This window comes from Salvelinus sp. IW2-2015, unplaced genomic scaffold, assembly GCF_002910315.2.
Source record: "Salvelinus sp. IW2-2015 unplaced genomic scaffold, ASM291031v2 Un_scaffold1277, whole genome shotgun sequence".
In the NCBI taxonomy this organism is placed as follows: Eukaryota; Metazoa; Chordata; class Actinopteri; order Salmoniformes; family Salmonidae; genus Salvelinus; species Salvelinus sp. IW2-2015.
The window spans coordinates 121,739-141,708 of NW_019942814.1; the positions used below are offsets into that span (position 1 = coordinate 121,739).

A 19,970-nucleotide genomic window follows, 5' to 3' on the forward strand; every position below is an offset into this window, starting at 1 on the left:
ATATAATAAAGACTAATCATACACTAGCTGATACCAAAAAACAACCTAACACACCAGCGTGGTCACTTCCCATGACAAAAATGAGCCTTTAATGGAACATGTCACTCTGACCATCAAGTTACTCTTGATCATACTCTCTCATCATTGTAAGATAAAAGCGGAGGAACAGCACAAATGAAGGATTGTAAGCTTTAAGCCATTGGATTGTGTATGTGTGTGCATTCGAGGCTTAATGGGCAAGCACCAAAACATATCTCGAAGTCGCCTTTGACGGGGCAACCTGGCTAATAGTGCCTGGCGCACCGACGGTCGTTTCCACACACTATTTGAAAATATCTTTCTATTCCCTTCTTTTTTCACTGTGAGCTCACATAAGTGCAGTTTCTGTGGAGATCAATCAGAATCAAGCCTGACTGTGCAAGTAGTAGAGGAGTTGTAGTTTCCAACACAAAGCGGCCCCATACCAACCCACTCCCAAATATTTACATATTTTAGCGCACCAGAACCAACATGTTGACATTAACTAACAAATGACCATCATATCCTCCATTGGCCCCGTACTTTTGTCTGGTCCCACGGAGCAGACACGGAGATGAGAGAAAGAGACGCTTGATCGAGAGCGCGACAGAAAGCAGTTGCTTCGTGAGCTTAAAAAAATACCATGATTAAGTGATTCCGATAGTTTTTATCACTCGCAACCATCAAACAGCCTTATTTACTTTGAAGAACTAAACAAAAAAGATTTATTCTTTCAGACAGCATAAGACCAGCAACTCTCATATAGAGATGAGATGAGACTGACGTCTAGCGAACGTCCACACAGTACATCATCATTCATTAAGTTTCAAATTTCTTATCTTAACCGATTCTAAGATTAGTGATATAAATAATAAGGTAATAAGTGATGAGCAGTAAGGGGCAGTCACCTACTATCATTATAATTGTCAATTTGATAATCTCTTGTTAATGAAATTGTCTTTATTATCTGTGTTATAACAGCACTGTCGCTCAGCCCCACACTACCTAATCTTGCAGATACAAGCTGCGTTATACTAAAACAATACAATAAAATCGAAAACCGTGATTAATTCTTAGAAAAAATCCAAACCGGAAACACTCCAAAATAAGCACACAAATGTCACTCAGCGACTACAATCCAAGACACCTGGCGTGGCTGTAGATGTCTGGAAGCTATTGGCCACTATTAACATCTTAATGCGAGTCGCATGTGTGCCGTGGATCGTGTAGGGTGTGTATCATGCTCGCTAGTACTCGCTAGTGTCATACATCTCCCCGCAAATGTCCCAATATAAATCCATCATAGGTTTGACCACCTGAGTGTCGTTCGTCCTCCTCTATTCACTCCTAACTAAAACACTCGTATTGATAAAGCCATTCTCCACTTTCTCCCTATCTTTCACAATCTCAGCCTGATATTAAGCATTCTTATATGACTAGACGAGAGAACCACGTCCTTCCACGGATTCAGCCCTACCTACGTCACACACGGCGTCTATCCAGAATTGGCCACCATCCGAATAAGAGCACGGCACTGTCTAACCCCGTTCCCCGAGCTCCAATCACAGCCACAGACGTATGAAAAAAAGACCAGACAGCTTCGGCTCAGACAAGCCCCAAAACCCAATTTACATAACCATCGGTGTCAAGTAGAATGTGAAATACGAAGAGTGGCACTCTGAGCGTCAGAGATCCATCTACTAAACACAGAAGCTTAACACCAGCCGCGGCACACCACGAGCTTAACACAAAAGGACGCTGGATATCAGGGGGCTAATAAACAGCGCGGCACCGACAAGACGCACAAACAGCCGACTCTGCCCAACACAGAGCTTCAACACCAGTGGCCACCTGAGACAACGGAGCGTTAAATAACCTAGGCCTGAATCACGGGCGTAACACGGGCCTGTAACACACGGCTTAACACAGGGCCGAACGACAGAGCTTTCAATACTAACGGCCGAAACCATGAGCGTAAACCAGAGGCCCTAGAACTAACAGGCGAGTAACAACAGGGGAATGTATACCACCCGAGATACATCTGAAACACAGGGCCGAAACAGGGCTAAAACAGGGACGGAAAACAGGGGGTTAAACTAGGGCCTATGACACACGCAGCTAAACCCAGGGGCAAGCCTGACACTACAAGCTTATACAGCGGCCTGACAACACAGTAGCTTAAACAGGTGCCTCCGCACAGGCGTACAACACAGGAGCCCTGATAACTACACCGCTTCACAATCTAGAGGCTGAGTGACACAGATGTTTAAACAAAATGCCCTGTAGAACAGAGAAGCTTGAAATCAGCGGCCTGAACCACAAGGAGCCGATAAGAGCAATGGGCGTGATACCCAACGCGGCGTCAAACAGTGTGTCTGTTAACACTAGGAACCGATAAAACCAGGGCCTCGAAACAGAAGGGCTTCCTAAAAACAAGGCTCTGGGTCCACCACAGGCGTTACCAACAGCGGCCTGACAACACTCCACGGAGGCTCTTAAAACAGGGCGGCGAACACAAGGAGGCTTCAAACAGGCGCCTCTGAAAACCAGCGGATGCTAAATCAGAGGCCAGACTCACCAAGGGTCTAAAAAGCAGAGGCCTTGAAGCACCACGGGTACATACACACAGTTGCCTACGTACACCATCCACAGGCTTAGTAACACAGTCGCACAGACCACGAACAGGCGGCTTATAAGAACAGCCTGAAGAACAAGGTCCTTGGTAAACAAAACCAGGGCCTGAACACAGTGGTTCTTGATAACCACCGCGCCCTGAAACCACCAGGGCGCCATAAGAAACAGGCCGCCCTGAAAGCACACTGAATGGTTTTAAACCAACAGGGGCTGGGAAACTAACCACAGGTTTTAAAATAACAAGGACCGTATATCACAGTGTTAATAAACAGGCCAGGAAGGCCAGTGCTTAAACAGGGCCGGAACGTCAGGTGACCTATAAGACAAGAGCGCGCGAATGCACTAACACCACCGCCTTAACACTCAGGGCTCCAAGCAAAACAGGGCAACTTTAAACAAGGGCCTGAACACTAAGGGTTTTAAACAAGCCTGATAACACAGGGTTTAAACAGGCGTGCCTGATATATACAGGTGAGCACCTAAGAACAGAGCGTGCATGTAGAAAACACCCAGAGGCAGACTATACAGGGTCTGTAAAACAGGAGAGCGCATGTAAAACAGCGGCCCGTTGAGAAACATCAGAGGACAACGAGGCCGGATACACAGGGTTATACAAGCAAGGCCAAGGAAACTAACTTAGGTGGAACTTTAACACAGGGGCTCCAGGAACCACGCAGAGCGACTTAGAATACAGGGCGAGGTAAAACAGGCCTTATTAGTGCCCTCTGCTCTATGAACTTGCAATAAGTGCGACAATTTGAGAATCTGCACTTCGCTAATCGTCTTCACCATTACAGGTTACATCAATCCACGTTCTCAGCATTTTGGAGGAGAGGGTGAGTGGCTGGGTGGAGAATTTATAAATCAGAGGAGAGACTGTCAGGAGAAGTGAGCACCAGAGACACGCCCAAGCGACTAGGTTGTGTATGACACTGGTGCAAAGAGAGGAGACGAACGAGAACTACCCGAAGGACGCACCAGAGACACCGAGAGTAGCCAGGATCCACGCCGAGCGCGATACCACGCAAAGGTAGTACCACACACACACAGAACGAACACACAAGACGACAGAGCAGCTACTGGGATGACACACACAACACACAGGAGCAGACTACACGATAATATCTAGTACCTATATGGAGAGGAGACGATGAGGTAGGGATGGAAGGAACTATGATAAGGGAGACCCACTGAGCGGAAGCGATAAAGACAAAGCAGGAAGAGAGGGAGGACTAACACGAATAGAAATAATTCACGCATTCACTATTGTGTAAAGTGCATTTTTGTATCTGGGGGAGAACAGAGCTGATAATTCCTGTGAGGATATAGCCCTGAGTCCAGGTAACTTTGTGCGCAACTTACGCCAGGCAGCTCCTGGCCTTTGCCAGTTTATTGTATCCAGGTATCTTGGATCTAATCCTGAATTGAGCAAGATGCTCTGTCGTTCTTAGGGATGTTCTCTTGCCAATGTTGAACCTCGATCATGGCGCGAGCGTGCCGAGAGGCATAACATCATCTCTACCTTACTCACTTAGCTCATCCCATAATTAAGAAAACTGGATTTTATCACCGATTCGGAGGCTTCCGTTACACTTATACACACCGTCGAAGGGACGAAATCCACTATAGTAAGGAGCTGGAATAATAGTTAACGTCACGAGTCTACAACCACAGTGTTGTAATTGTGACGGGATTTTTATGGTCATCATATAAGGAACGAGTTGCACTCAATCCTCGCGGCCACGAAAGGCGCCCCACATGCCATCTAGATGCAATATCTGATGGATATAATGCGCGTGCGACAGCAAGAAGCATCCCTGGTGATAGAGAACGCCGATCTTTGGGAGTCTTCTATGGACGTTAGAAGGGTCAGAATCAGAAGAAAATAACGAGACCGACACACCGATCATATTAAGTGTAAAACAGATACCTATCTATAAAAGTAAATCGCACAATAAAAATAACACAATCGAGACGTCACTTATTAAATTTTAGAACTACGATAGATGTATACATCAGATATCCGGACTTATAAGTATATGAGCTCTTTTAACTGTATGATTTACTGTTTGGATTGTGCGCACAAGAGTGTCCATAACGCACTCAACAACACAACTACCTCACCGTTGACAGCACTCAACGATAAGAGATATTCGGAAGAAAATAGGATAACCATCCGTAAAAATCCAATAGTAGTCGCAACTACACCTACGACTATACTGGGCCATCCTGTGTGTTCAAATACCGAGAGAGTGTCCTGCGACTGAATACCTCAAGTAACTTTACAAACCAACACTGAGAGTACGTAGTGTGGGAAGCGTACAGAAATCGTGCTTACCTAAACCACTTTTCACCCACATAACACAACACCAACTGTGATCCGCATAGAAAAACACTCACACTCTCAGCCGCATAGAAACGCAGAGTGAAAGTAACTGCGTGCGATAACGAGAAGTCAATACATACCACCGGTGCGCCTAATGGGAAAGTAAATACTGCGAAGCTAAGGAGAAGTCAACTATCTCTCAAAGTCATGCGGAAGTGGCAAAGTATGAGTATTGAAGAATCACTTCGCGCGCAACACCCCCACTCAATTGTTCCTCCCATATCACGTCATCACAAACTTCGTCTGCTGTTTCTCCCCAAATCACAACACTCCAGGAGGGAGAAAGCAAGGCTGCAGCGGGCAGAAAACATAGTGCCGACAAAATCTCGAAGGTATAAAAACCCACAGACGCATCAAAGAGGAGGCGACAAGGTAACAGATTAGCTTGATCCGCCTGAAGGCCAGCACTGAGAATTATCGTCTTAACGTGAGACCCGCAATATTAGCCCTAGCATGCTGGACCCGTAGCAGTGAATAAGAGATGTCCGCGCCATTAAAAAGCGGAAATGAAGACGACTTGGTCGCTTACAGAGACGAATTCATATCTACAATGAATCTCTCGAATACATCGACACGAGCTATAGTAATACCGTTAAGCGCCCTAAACGTCCACAAGAAATAGAACACACTACGAACATCCACTGTCGCTCCAGAAGCAAGTCAAATTAGCTCCCCGTGCCGAGTCGATACATGGTAAGTAGTAAACTATTATAGTCTCGAAGAGCACATCAGTAATAAGAAACTAGTACACGAAGACTTTAAAAGCAAACTAACAATTGAGGTCACGTACCCAGACAAAGGAGATGAGATCACAGAGACACGCAATATTAATCACTGCAAATAATCACTACAGTTAGCTATATATAAGCCAGCCTACCACATAAAGAGCAAGGAATCTAAATCATCTGACAACCCACTCACTCTAGGTTAATCAGAGGAGCGTACAGCCCAGAGGCCGGCTACTTTAATTGGACTAGAAGAAAAATCTTAGAGGCAATCCTAATACTATTGTTGGAACAAGTCCCTGAGCCACATTATACACACATGAGATATAGCGACTGTAGCGGACGAGGGAAAAACATCACGAGAAGTACTATCCAAGTATTCGAGAAGGACAGAGAATAAACAGGATATAAAACACGAAGCCACCACTATTGCCTGATCTGGAGTATAGCACAGGGTAACGCTTAGCCCGTGTCTTCTTTTTGCACATGCTATTCAAAGTTAGCCCAAGTGATTCCCATTTCCAAACGACACTCATGTATCAGAATTACTGCGATTCTCAACCTTGTGGTAATCTTTATGGCACACTGAGCAACCGGATACCTTTTTATCTATAAATTTCTCTTCGTTGGAAGATATAACAAAGCCTTTCCCAGTAAGATTAGTCGACTCTGACGAACTACACTTCTAGCTAAGACATGGAAATCAGTCCACATCAAAGTTACTGTAAATATTTGATGTTCTTCTATCAACTCTGGGTGGCCTTAATGTACTATTATGTAGATGTCCTTCTTTGATGTTGCATATTTGTTTTGAGAGACAGCTCGTGGCACTAAAGTCGGCAACACCACCACCACCATGCATATCACACAAATCTTTTAAAGCCTCTACTCTCATGAGATCTCCGCGAGTGGGCATGAAACGTAGTGCATGGCTCCTAGTAGGAATTGGTGACCAGCAGTTAAGAGCCAGCAGGAGTCACCCGAACCTCAGCAAACGCCGCAGACGAGCTGCGTAGTATCACTACGCTTAAAGAGGTGGGCTCTCCTCGCATTCGCTTCGCCACATTCCCCAGCCTCGCGCAACCTCAAAAGAAAAAAGAAGCTACAGATGATGAGCCCCATGTTATTCCTCAACGACACAATCAAGCCTCTATCACCACCACTCTACTGGGCTAGGAGCCTGGGCACTGACTTCCTCAGTAGGTCATCAACAACAGACACTAAGCACCACATCACAGCCTTATCCTGCGATCTGCGGACTATGAGGGCATCATGATACTTCTCCCTTTCTCCTCGTCCATCACACACTTTTTTTAAATCGTTTCCAGACACCACCTACTCTGGGCAGGCATTGCGACTTGAATACTGCGTATCCTTGGCTGAGTGTGACATCGCAATACACACAACATGTAATGTTCTATAACCCATCCCACCAATATGTGCTGTCGCAGGGCGAAAGAACTGTTCCCTGCTTGTCAACACACACTATGAGGTCAATATGACCGCATCTAGCGCGTACAGGGGAAAACTATGATATTCCGCTCTGATCTCATCGACACACACGACACAGTCACACCACCTTATCATTCAGGCTATGGGGACTGCTGTTCCTGATCGGCTCGTTTTCATCCACCACATCTCCATGGCACAACTATCCGAGCACTATGGCAGGGGTAGTCTGAAGCCTAATCCCCTGTCTGGTCATGTATACTATCCCACCACACATAATCCGTCAACTACCAAAACCACATACATATGCCAATAGGGCACTGAGTTGCGCTCGACTCGCCTGGAGAAAAGGAGACTGGAACGGATAGACACTAGCTGATACAGCACCGAGAAGCCTACAAAGATTGTCAAACCCATGTACCCACGAGTGGCAGCGAGGATCCCGAATCCTCCCAATCAATAATTTGCCCAAACAACATCACACTCCACTGTAATTTGGCAAGTGCGGCCGATCCCGTCAATTTTTCCCCTGGGCCAGCCTCCACCCGTTAATAATTGAGCACATCTCCTCAAAACACCACCCAACTCTCTCTTAGTGTGAAACAAACACTTATCCCGTGTCACATTATTCAGCTCTCGCGCCAAGAGGAATGTCAACAAAAAAAAACCAGATAATGTCAACTCTTAGTGCTACATTGAACGACACACAGCGAACAAGACCTATGTACTCCATATGATGACTCTTCGTTGATATCACGGCACGCCTTTCCAAAGAAGTAGCAGGTAGCCGTTCAACCGTCGCAGTCTCAGCCTAAAAGTGTTTCTCGGCCCTCGCTAGTTTTTTTGCTGGCCCAGCTGGCTACTGAAATACCACGTGCGGTAGAAATGCGTGACGCGTGTTATTGCGCTGTTCGAGCGTATCTCGTGCTGCGCTCAAAGTGTTGTGGACACTTCCTTACGTGCACCCTGGAATCAGTACCCAATTTCCGGCTATAGCGTTTACGGGAAGTCTTCGGAAGAATGGTGTTTCTGTCCCATGTTGGGTGTCTGCCTAGGGTGTTCCTGATTGGGTAGAGAAGGCACCCATCCATATGAAGGCGCTCAAGGTCTATTGGCCCAAAGATAGAATGACCATCCCCATATCTACGAGTATACTTATGAACTTGACCGACATTTCCAAAATGTCATTAGAACTAGCCAAGTCGTACCAAATCTGCTCTCACCTCTAAAGTCGACAATACCTACCTGCCGCAAACTCCTCCTTCATATATCCTCCTCTCACCCACGAATGACGAAAACTTAATCACGATAAAAAAGAGTACCTCCGCCGGTGCTCCAATCCGGCCATAAGCATCAAACAGACACATACAAGTTGGTCAAATCGAGCTAAATCTCACAAATGAGTCGCCTTTGGAATGGAACACTCCGATGGTACTTGAAAGCCTCCGTGTGCAACAAGAGAACCCCGCGCCTACCTCACACGATTACCACACTCACCCCCACCCCCACTACACCTTGCCTATTCCAAATGGATGGCTCCTGTGTCGTATTTATCCTTATTTTTTTCTTCTTTCTTCTGTAGTTCACCGGACCATAAATCCACGCGATGCCAGATCTCTGGATCAAAGATTTAGATGCCCCAAAGCCAAGTTTCACCTAAACAAAACCGAGCCGCTGCACCTCAACCTTCAACAAAATGTGGTCTCAGAAATGTCTTTATTTATGCGCACACTGACACCAAATAAAAATTATGTAATGAATCGCTCCCAGGAGATATGTTCCCACATTACTACACCGTCCTTAGCACACAGCTATTCAACATCTATTCCCTTAGCAGACAGATAATGTACTACCCTTAGGCGACACGGCCTCTCGATTTACGTTCCTTAGTGCGTGAGCAGTATTCAACCTCCCAATATCCTTAGCCGACACGTATTACTCTACTTCAGTCCGGTCACAGTATTTCATCTCCTTACGACAGCTATTACCTCATCCTAGCCGACACGATATCTACAACTACATATCTCCTAATCAGCGACAGTATAACTTCCTCTACGACAGTATTCCCGGCCTCTCCTTATCGACAGTATTTACTTCCTTAGCGATCAGTATTCTTTCGTTCACAGCGACAGTTTTACTTCCTTAGCGACAGTTTCATTCCTTAGCGACAGTATACTTCCTTAGCGACAGTATTACTTCCTTAGCGACAGTATTACTTCCTTAGCGCACAGTTATTAACTCTTCCTTAGCGACAGTATACATAAAGTGTTTGTTGTGTAGTAACCTGTTAGTAGCCCATGTGCCTCACCCTTATAATTGGTCTATTTCATCAACACGGTATTTGAACACATAGTTCGTGGCCCAGTATGTGATTGTTTGCTACTTTGTTTTGTACATCTTTCACAGCGCTACTGATAGTAGTGGTGGCACTTGGTTTGCACGTGCAAATTCACAACACACAACATTCTATAATAGAACTGTGTTATTTGACGTGTCAAATTAAAAGCTTATTTATGCATCAAAATAGTATTATAATGACGTGCATCTTTATGACACCAAAGACCCAAAACGGCGTTCCAAATGTGCCTCACCTTAAAATTGGTCTATTTCTCAGGCCCCTCCCGAGTTTGAAAAACCCAACCTAAACACACATACACACTGTGTGTGCTCTGACATTATCAGTCCTTCTTAAATTCCCCCTGACGGGATAAATAAAAGTTGAATTGAAAATGCAGTCTCTATATTTTGGAGATATTGTAGGATGTTGGTACACCTTTCCACGATGCTGGCTTGGCCAGGTATCCAGCACGCTGGCTTTCAGAGAACCACTGAACACAAAGAAGCAGGCGCCGGTCACTGGAAGACAAACAATAAAATATTGATTCATGGTTTTTATTAGTCCAGTGATTAAACTATGACATGACTCCCCATGTCCAAAGGTGTTGGTGTGTTGTGTGTGTTGTTGTTGTTTGTGTGTGGTGGGTAATTGTGGTTGTGTACACCTTTGCGTGCTTGGTGGTCGATTTGATGGCCTGTGTCTGGTAGTTTCCGTCGTCGTTCCTGAATTACACACCAGGTGGGAGTCGCGCCTGCCTCGCCGTTAAACACGCCCCCAAGCGCAGGACAGTGTTCGTTGGACTGTCTCATCGCCTTCATCAGCCTGCAGGGAATATAAAGACGTTACTAACTGTCTCATCACTCACCTGTTCATAGTCTTGGTCCATTCAACCTTGTCTTCAACTGTTCATAAGTCCTGTTCATAAGTCTGTTCAAGTCTGGTAATCAGTTGTTTCAGGCTGTTAATAACCTTGTAGATAAATCTGTTAATAGCTACCTGGTAACTACATCAGCCTTCGAGGGGATGGGGGGGGACCAGAATATAACACATTAGTATCATAATTGTTTATGCACCTGGTAAAAGTCTGTTAGCTTGTTATAGCCTGGTCAAGCCTGATAAATACCTGCATCAGCTGGGCAGACAATCTGATTGTTCATTAGTCCAATCTGTAACTATCCAACAGACATTGGAATGTGTATTGAATAGTTTGGGGGTAGGCTTTCGTCTCTGAGGAATGGTCGCTCTGAGCCAGATGCTGATTGACAGGTTGTCCTATGCTGGAAAACACGAAGGTAGGTTCAATGAAGGAGTTTCCTATGCTGGAGAACCAGGTTCAGATGACAGGGTTGTCCCTATGCGTGGAGAACGAGGTTCAGATGACAGGTTGTCCTATGCTGGAGAACGAGGTTCAAGATGACCGGTTGTCCTATGCTGGAGAAAACCAGGTTCTGATGACCGGTTTGTCCTATGCTGGAGAAACCAGGTCCTGATGAGCCGGTTGTCCTATGCTGGAGAACCAGGTTTCTGATGACCAGCGTTGTCCTATGCTGGAGAAACCAAGGTTCAGATGCACAGGTTGCCCTACTGCGGTGGAGAACCAGGTTCAGATGACCGGTGTCCCTATGCTGGAGAACGCAGGTTCTGATGACCGGTTGTCCTATTGCTGGAGAACGAGGTTCTTGATGACCGGTTGTCCTATGCTGGAGAACCAGTGTTCAGATGACCGGTTTGCCCTATGCTGGAGAACCAGGTTCAGATGACCGGTTGTCCTATGCTGGAGAACCAGGTTCAGATGACCGGCGGGTTGTCCTATGCTGGAGAACCAGGTTCTGACCTGACCGGAAGGGTATTTCCTATGCTGGAGAACCAGGTTCTGATGACCGGTTGTCCTATGCTCGGTTTGAACCAGGTTCTGATGCCGGGCCCCTTTTCCTATGCCTGGAGACACCAGGTCTTCAGATACCGGTTGCCCTATGCTGGAGAACGGCAGGTTCTAGATGACAGGGGTGCCCTATGCTGAGACGAGGTCTGAATGACGGTTGTCCTATGCTGGAGAACCAGGTTCAGATGACCGGTTCCTATGCCTGGAGAACAAGGTTCAGATGACAGGTGCCTATGCTGGAGAACCAGGTTCAAAGGATGACAGGTGCCTATGCTGGGAGAACCCAGGTTCAGATGACAGGTTGCCCTCCTATGCTGGAGAACCAGGTTCAGATGACAGGTTGTCCTATGCTGGAGAACGAGGTCCTGATGACCGGTTGTCCTATGCTGGAGATCGAGGTTCAGATGACAGACCTTCAGGTTATTATTATGCTGCTGGTGGGAGGTGGAAGAATGTTGCTGGGAAAAACAGCAAGTGAGAGACGAGGTGATAATTTTAACATGAAATGCTCCTAGATTTATGCCCATTGGTTGACAGAAAGGGAAGTGATTATTGCATGAGTGATCCCATAGGTTAATCAGAAAGCGTGGTGGAATTGCCTTAGTGTGCCTTCAGCTCATTGGCTGAAGTTGATAAGGAAGAGACATGATGCTTTCCTAATGAGGAAACATTATTTTTTTGTATTTTATTTAACCTTTTATTTAACCATATTGTATTCGGTCTCATTTGAAACTTGCTTGCAAAGACGTAGTCAACTTTGTTCTGACGTTATCAGCGGTCACAGGGAGACTAATAACCCATGTGATTCTAGGTATAAAGTGACGCAGGAGGGGGTTGTAGTCGGGAGGTTGTGGTCAGAAGGCTACTAGTTGTGACCAGGAGGCCACTAGTCAGGAGGCCACTAGTTGTAGTCAGGAGGTTGTGGTCAGAAGGCTACTAGTTGTGACAAGGTTGTCTGTTCAGTACACCAATGTGGTAACATAATCCTTATGGTTGAAGTTTCCACAAATCAGTTTGTTGTTTTAGATGAAATAGGTTCCATTTTGATGAGGTACATTGAGGAAAATACAATAATATTGGAGAAATCCTGGTCTATGTGACTGACTTCGTCATTTCTCCTGTCGTTCACATGGCAGAAATAAAAAAGTGAGAATCTTGAGTGTTTGAGTCACTGACTGTGTTAAAGCTCTCAGTCTGTTGTCAAAACGTTCCAAGGGTCAAATCACTGGGTTCCCATCTGTTAGGGTGGCCGTAGCCAAGCAGAGAAACCACACATTTCCAAACCTTACAGGGAGTCAAGTCTTCTGTAGCACACTAAACATCATGGTTATACTACACCAGTATCAATGAAGGCGGGTCCAGACCGAATCAGTGAAACAATATTCAGTGTGGATTCCAGGCGACTGTACATAATGTTGGTTTGTCTCTGGTTTTAGGACCGTGGTGACTAGTGATTGGCAGAACCCCTCACTAGGAAGCAATATGATTGATTGACAGCCTCACCTCGTTGTATCGGTTGCTGGGGATCTTGATGCAGGTCTTCTTCACCTCCATGTCCACCACCAGACCCTTCACCATGGACAACGTGTACTGGTAGTTACAGAAGTCCTGTAGATACATTACTATAGGGACCCGGTGCGACGCGGCGAGTGGCAACATGTACTGGAGTTACATTATATATATAGACCCCTTCACCATGGCAACATGTACTGCGGGTAGTTAACAGTGGGTATATAGGCCCCTTCACCATTGGAAACATTGTGCTCGGTAGTTACGGAGGTTATATTAACTAGACCCGTTCACCATCGGCAACATGTGACTGGTAGTTACATATAGATTATAAGGGACCTTCCCCATGGCAAACATGTACTGGTAGTTACATTATATTATAGTAGGGACCCTTCACCAGTGGCAACATGTACTGGTAGTTACCAGTTATCAGTCGTATATAGACCCTTTCCAACCATGGGCGAGGACGTTACTGGTAGTTACAATTAGAGGTATTATGGGTGACCGCTTCACCCATGGGGGACAACATGTACTGGTAGTTACATTATATTATATAGACCCTTCACCATGGCAACAGTGTACTGGTAGTTACATTATATTATATAGACCCTTCAATCGAACAAATGTATTTATAAAGCCCTTTTACATCAGCAGATAGTCAGTGTTTATAAAGAGAACCCAGCGCCTAAAACCCCAAACAGCGAAGCAATGCAGATGTAGAAGCACGGTGGCTAGGAAAAACTCCCTAGAAAGGCAGGAACCTAGGAAGATACCTAGAGAGGAACCAGGCTCTGAGGGGTGACCTGTTCTCTTTCTGGCTGTGTCGGGTGGGGAGATTATAAACAGAACACTGGGCCATTAAGGCCAGATCGTGTTCATAGCGATGACCAGCAGGGTCCAATAATAATCACCATGGGTATATAAACATTATCGTCATGACACCGCAGTAAATTCCACGTGACCGTTGAGTCACGATAATCTCCTAGGACATGTGGTGTGGTAATAACCCAACTTACTAACTTACCATCAGTTCCTAATGGCCTGGTACTCAGGGCTTCTATTGTCCCCGGGCTCCATCGGATTGGCCATGGCCTGTACTCAGGGCTCTATTGTCCCTCCATCGGGTCCCCAATGGCCTGGTACTCAGGGCTCTATTGTCCCTCCATCAGGTCCTAATGGCCTGGTACTCAGGGCTCTATTGTCCCTCCATCTTCACCTCTCCTCTTCCTTTACTTCTCATCTCCCTCTCCTCCTTCTTCCCTTCTTCCTTTCCTCTAACCGCGCATGGGTCTCCTCCTTCTTCCCTCCCTCCGCTCTCCTCGCTTTCTTCTAACCATGTTCTCCTCCTCCCTCTCCTTCTTCCCTCCCTCCCTCCCTCTCCTCTAACCCATGTTCTCCTCCTCCTTCTTCCCTCCCTTCCCTCTCCTCTTTCTTCCTCCATCAGGTCCTAATGGCCTGGTACTCAGGGCTCTATTGTCCCTCTAACCACTCTGACGTTAATGCAAATGCAATAGAAAAATCACATCAAAAACACTTATGATCAAAACAGTATCGTGCTTTTAAAAACTCCCCTGACTGTGAAAGAAGCTTAGCAGCAGGTTAAAACAGTGTAAAACATCTGTGTGTCGCAACCGAGGAAAGACGATTTTTTACAAGCTACTTGCTTCAGCACTCGGCAGTCCTGTTCTGTGAGCTTGTGTGGCCTACCCCTTCGTGGTTGAGCCGTTGTTGCTCCTAGACGTTTCCACTTCACAATAACAGCACTTACAGTTGACCCAGGGGCAGCTCGAGCAGGGCAGAAATGTTGACAAACTGACTTGTTGGAAAGGTGGCATCCAATGACAGTGCCACGTTGAAAGTCACTGAGTTCTTTCAGTAAAGCCATTCTACTGCCAAATGTTTGTCTATGGAGATTGCATGGATTTTCACCCGATTTTATACACCTGTCAGAAACGGGTGTGGCTGAAATAGCCCGAATCCACCACTTTGAAGGGGTGTCCACATAGCCTGTATGATCACTTGATGAGAGAACAGCTGCACAGGAGCAGAGCACAAGTTTTTTTTTGCGCATTTCCCCAAAATACCAATAGCCTATAGTTGCATTATGCTAACTAAATATGTTCTGATTTCCAAGACATTCAAAAGGTCTGTATCATTCACAACTAAAGTTGACAAATAACTAAATCTAGCGCTTTGGACCGATTTTACGCTCAACATACGTGCACTCGCTCCTGATATGGGAAAAAAATCCTTTCTATTTTATTCAGCTACTCTAAGTTCAATTATATTCTTATTATAAAATCATATTCAATAATGTCACAGGACTTATAATCATATCTTGTCTGCTAAATGAACAAGCCTGCAGCCTATATCATAGCCAGATAACATACAGTATCTAGTCTGCTAAATGAACAAGCCTGCAGCCTGTATCATAGCCAGATAACATACAGTATCTAGTCTGATAAATGAACAAGCCTGCAGCCTATATCATAGCCAGATAACATACAGTATCTAGTCTGATAAATGAACAAGCCTACAGTCTATATCAGAGCCAGATGACATACAGTATCTAGTCTGATAAATGAACAAGCCTACAGTCTATATCATAGCCAGATTAACATACAGTTTCTAGTCTGCTAAATGAACAAGTCTACAGTCTATATCATAGCCAGATAACATACAGTATCTAGTCTGATAAATGAACAAGCCTACAGTCTATATCATAGCCAGATAACATACAGTATCTAAGTCTGATAAATGAACAAGCCTACAGTCTATATCATAGCCAGATAACATACAGTATCTAGTCTGATAAATGAACAAGCCTACAGTCTAATCATAGCCAGATAACATACAGTATCTAGTCTGCTAAATGAACAAGTCTACAGTCTATATCATAGCCAGATAAATACAGTATCTAGTCTGATAAATGAACAAGTCTACAGTCTATATCATAGCCAGATAACATCAGTACAGTGATCAATCATCTGAAAATACAAGTCTACAGTCTATATCATCCAGATAACATACAGTATCTAGTCTGATAAATGAACAAGTCACAGTCTATAGCATAGCCAGATAACATACAGTATCTAGTCTGATAAATGAACAAGTCTACAGTCTATATGCATAGCCAGATAACATACAGTATCTAGTCTGCTAAATGAACAAGCCTACAGTCTATATCATAGCCAGATAACATACAGTATCTAGTCTGCTATAATGAACAAGTCTACAGTCTATAGCATAGCCAGATAACATACAGTATCTAGTCTGTAAATGAACAAGTCTACAGTCTATATCATAGCCATATAACATACAGTATCTAGTCTGATAAATGAACAAGTCTACAGCCTATAACATAGTCAGATAACCATGAGCAACGTGTGTACTGGCAGTTACAAAAGTCCGTGTAGAGTAAAGTAATAACATTATAGCACATCAAAATTAAAAATAAACTCTGTTCGCCTGATCCCAGAGCTGTATGAGTGATACAGCAGAAGTGAAGCCATGATTCTTACCACTAGCAGGTCATGATGGTGTGACCTGTCTCTCCAAACAGGGTTTTCTGAAGCGCACACTGAACAGAGGGCAGGGGTAGACTGAAACACACAACCACCAGGTTCAGTAGGGCATGAAACAGAAAACATTTCAGGAACTCGAACAATTACAGAGTTGTACATTAAATAGTGCCCAAGCGCCTCCAAATTAAAACATTTAAATAAATGCAACCCAAAGCTAACCAAAACTAACCCAAAACCAACCATACCAAAACTAACCCAAACATACCCAAAACTAACCACCCAAACCAAACCCATCCATCCCCAAAGCTAACCCAAACCAACCCATCCCAAAGCCTTAACCCAAACCAAACCCATCCCAAAGCATAACCCAAACCAACCCATCCCCAAAGCGTAACCCAAACCAACCCATCCAAAAACCCAAACCAACCCATCCCAAAGCTAACCCAAACCAACCCATCCCAAAGCTAACCCAAACCAACCCATCCCAAAGCTAACCCAAACCAACCCATCCCGAAGCTAAACCAAACCAACCCATCCCAAAGCTAACCCAAACCAACCCATCCCAAAGCTAACCCAAACCAAACCAACCCTTCCCAACCCATCCCTCCGTACTCACATCTGTACTCGGCGCCCAGACGCAGCATGAGTCTGATGGGGAACATCTTGGCCCAGGGGGTCTCCCACTTCTGCAGTAACACCCCGAACAGGTAGGGGGGGTTGGGGAGCATCAGGTCCTGGAGGGACTGGAAAGACGGAGTGACGTAGAGGAAACCTCCATGCTCCCTGCTGCCAAGGAAACTCTGGGTGAAGAACGAATGGCCCAGGTGGGTCAGGACATTACCTGGAGGGGAGGAGGAGAACATGGGTTAGAAGAGGAGAGGAGAGGGAGGGAGGGAGGGAGGGAAGGAGAGGGAGGGAGGAAAGAAGGAGGAGATGGAGGAGAACATGGGTTAGAAGAAAAGGAGAGGGAGGGAGGAGGAGGAGAAGTGAAGAAGAGGAGAGGTGAAGAACGAATGGCCCAGTTGGAGAGAATAGAAGAGTTTAAGTGTTAAAACTCCTTTTATTTGGCGCAGCATCGTCTGGGTTAGGGGAGGGTTTTGCCGGAGGGATTTCCTTGGCTCATCATGCTCTAGCTACTCCTTGTGGCGGGCCGGGCGCCTGCAAGCTGACTTCGGTCGTCAGTTGGAAGGTGTTTCCTCCAACACATTGGTGCGGCTGGCTTCCGGGTTAAGTGGGCAATGTGTCAAGAAGCAGTGCGGCTTGGCAGGCCACGGCTCTTGACCTTTGTCTCTCCCGAGTCCGTTGGGGAGTTGCAGCAATGAGACAAGATCGTAACTTCTAATTGGATATCACGAAATTGGGGAGAAAGTGGGTAAATATATTTTTTAAATAAAATAAAAACTACTTTAATTTAGCAATTAAGGAGTGAATACACAGCTCACAGCTTCAATGGTCTTTGGATGCAAAAAAATAATGTCCATATAGGGGTACAAGATGTACAGAAGGAGGATACAGGAGATGAGAAGAGGAGAGAGGAAGAGGGGAGATGAGCAGAGAGGATAGGAGGGAGGAGACAGGATCAGTGAAGAGGGGGAGGAAGAGTTGAGAGGAAGAGGAAGGATATCAACTGTTCTTTTGAATCCCCTGCAGGCAGCAGCAGATTTGACAAGTGAAAACTAACTCTGTTCCTCGGCATAATTCCATGTGAGAAGCTTAGAGATTAATACACTCAAACGGCAAGACGCAGGACTCTGCTTTTACTTAGTACATCCAAAATATAACACCAAGTCGCCAACTGACTGTACATTACAGACGTACAGTATCTAGTACCAACTAGTACAGGATTCATCAACCTATTGACTAGCCCTCTCATCTCCGAGATATTCAAGCCAGCCCACATAGACAGTATAATGCCACCAATAGACAGGTTTCATCGTCCCAGTTGTAAAATATAAAGAAAGATACAGGTCAGGGTGGCCCAACCTGCTTACTGAAGAGCTACCATCCTGGAGGTTCAGTCCTTAATTTAGTGCTGCTCACCAACATGTTAACTAGCTGAATCAGGTATGTTCCGTAAAGGTTGGACAGAAAACCTACAGGAGGGTCTCTCTTCCAGAACAGGGTTGGAGTTAAAACCTACAGGAGGGTCTCTCTCCAGGAACAGGGTTGGAGTATAAACCTACAGGAGGGTAGCTCTCCAGGAACAGGGTTGGAGTTAAAACCTACAGGAGGGTCTCTCTCCAGGAACAGGGTTGGAGTTAAAACCTACAGGAGGGTCTCTCTCCAGGAACAGGGTTGGAGTATAAACCTACAGGAGGGTCTCTCTCCAGGAACAGGGTTGGAGTTAAAACCTACAGGAGGGTATCTCTCCAGGAACAGTGTTGGACAGCCCTGCTATAGATCCTACACACACTAGAACTGTTATAAGTAAGGCACTAGAGACTCCCAGAGGCGTCATGCCATAGGGGGACACTAGAGACTCCAGAGGCATCATGCCCATAGGGGGCACTAGAGACTCCCAGAGGCATCATGCCCATAGGGGGCACTAGAGACTCCCAGAGGCATCATGCCCATAGGGGGCACTAGAGACTCCCAGAGGCGTCATGCCCATAGGGGGGCACTAGAGACTCCCAGAGGCATCATGCCATAGGGGACACTAGAGACTCCCAGAGGCATCATGCCCATAGGGGGCACTAGAGACTCCCAGAGGCATCATGCCCATAGGGGGCACTAGAGGCATCATGCCCATAGGGGGCACTAGAGGCATCATGCCCATAGGGGGCACTAGAGGCATCATGCCCATAGGGGCACTAGAGACTCCAGAGGCATCATGCCATAGGGGGCACTAGAGACTCCAGAGGCATCATGCCCATAGGGGGCACTAGAGACTCCAGAGGCATCATGCCATAGGGGGGCACTAGAGACTCCCAGAGGCATCATGCCCATAGGGGCACTAGGGGCATCATGCCCATAGGGGGCACTAGAGGCATCATGCCCATAGGGGCACTAGAGGCATCATGCCCATAGGGGCACTAGAGGATCATGCCCATAGGGGGCACTAGAGGCATCAGCCCATAGGGGGGCACTAGAGGCAATCATGCCCATAGGGGGCACTAGAGATCCCAGAGGCATCATGCATAGGGGGCACTAGAGACTCCAGAGGCATCATGCCCATAGGGGCACTAGAGACTCCCAGAGGCATCATGCCATAGGGGGCACTAGAGACTCCCAGGATCATGCCCATAGGGGCACTAGAGGCATCATGCCCATAGGGGGCACTAGAGACCCAGAGGCTCATTGCCATAGGGGCACTAAGAGCATCATGCCCATAGGGGCACTAGAGACTCCAGAGGCATCATGCCCATAGGGGGCACTAGAGCCCCAGAGGCATCATGCCCATAGGGGCACTAGAGACACGGGGCACTAGAACCCCAGAGCATCATGCCCATAGGGGGCACTAGAGGCATCATGCCCATAGGGGGCACTAGAGGCATCATGCCATAGG

General features: G+C 46.1%; 1 pseudogene; it reads right to left on the minus strand.

The window, feature by feature from the left end:
• LOC112070293 (zinc finger FYVE domain-containing protein 9-like) overlaps positions 1–19,970 on the minus strand; it is a 50,965-nt pseudogene that overhangs the window by 7,835 nt on the left and 23,160 nt on the right.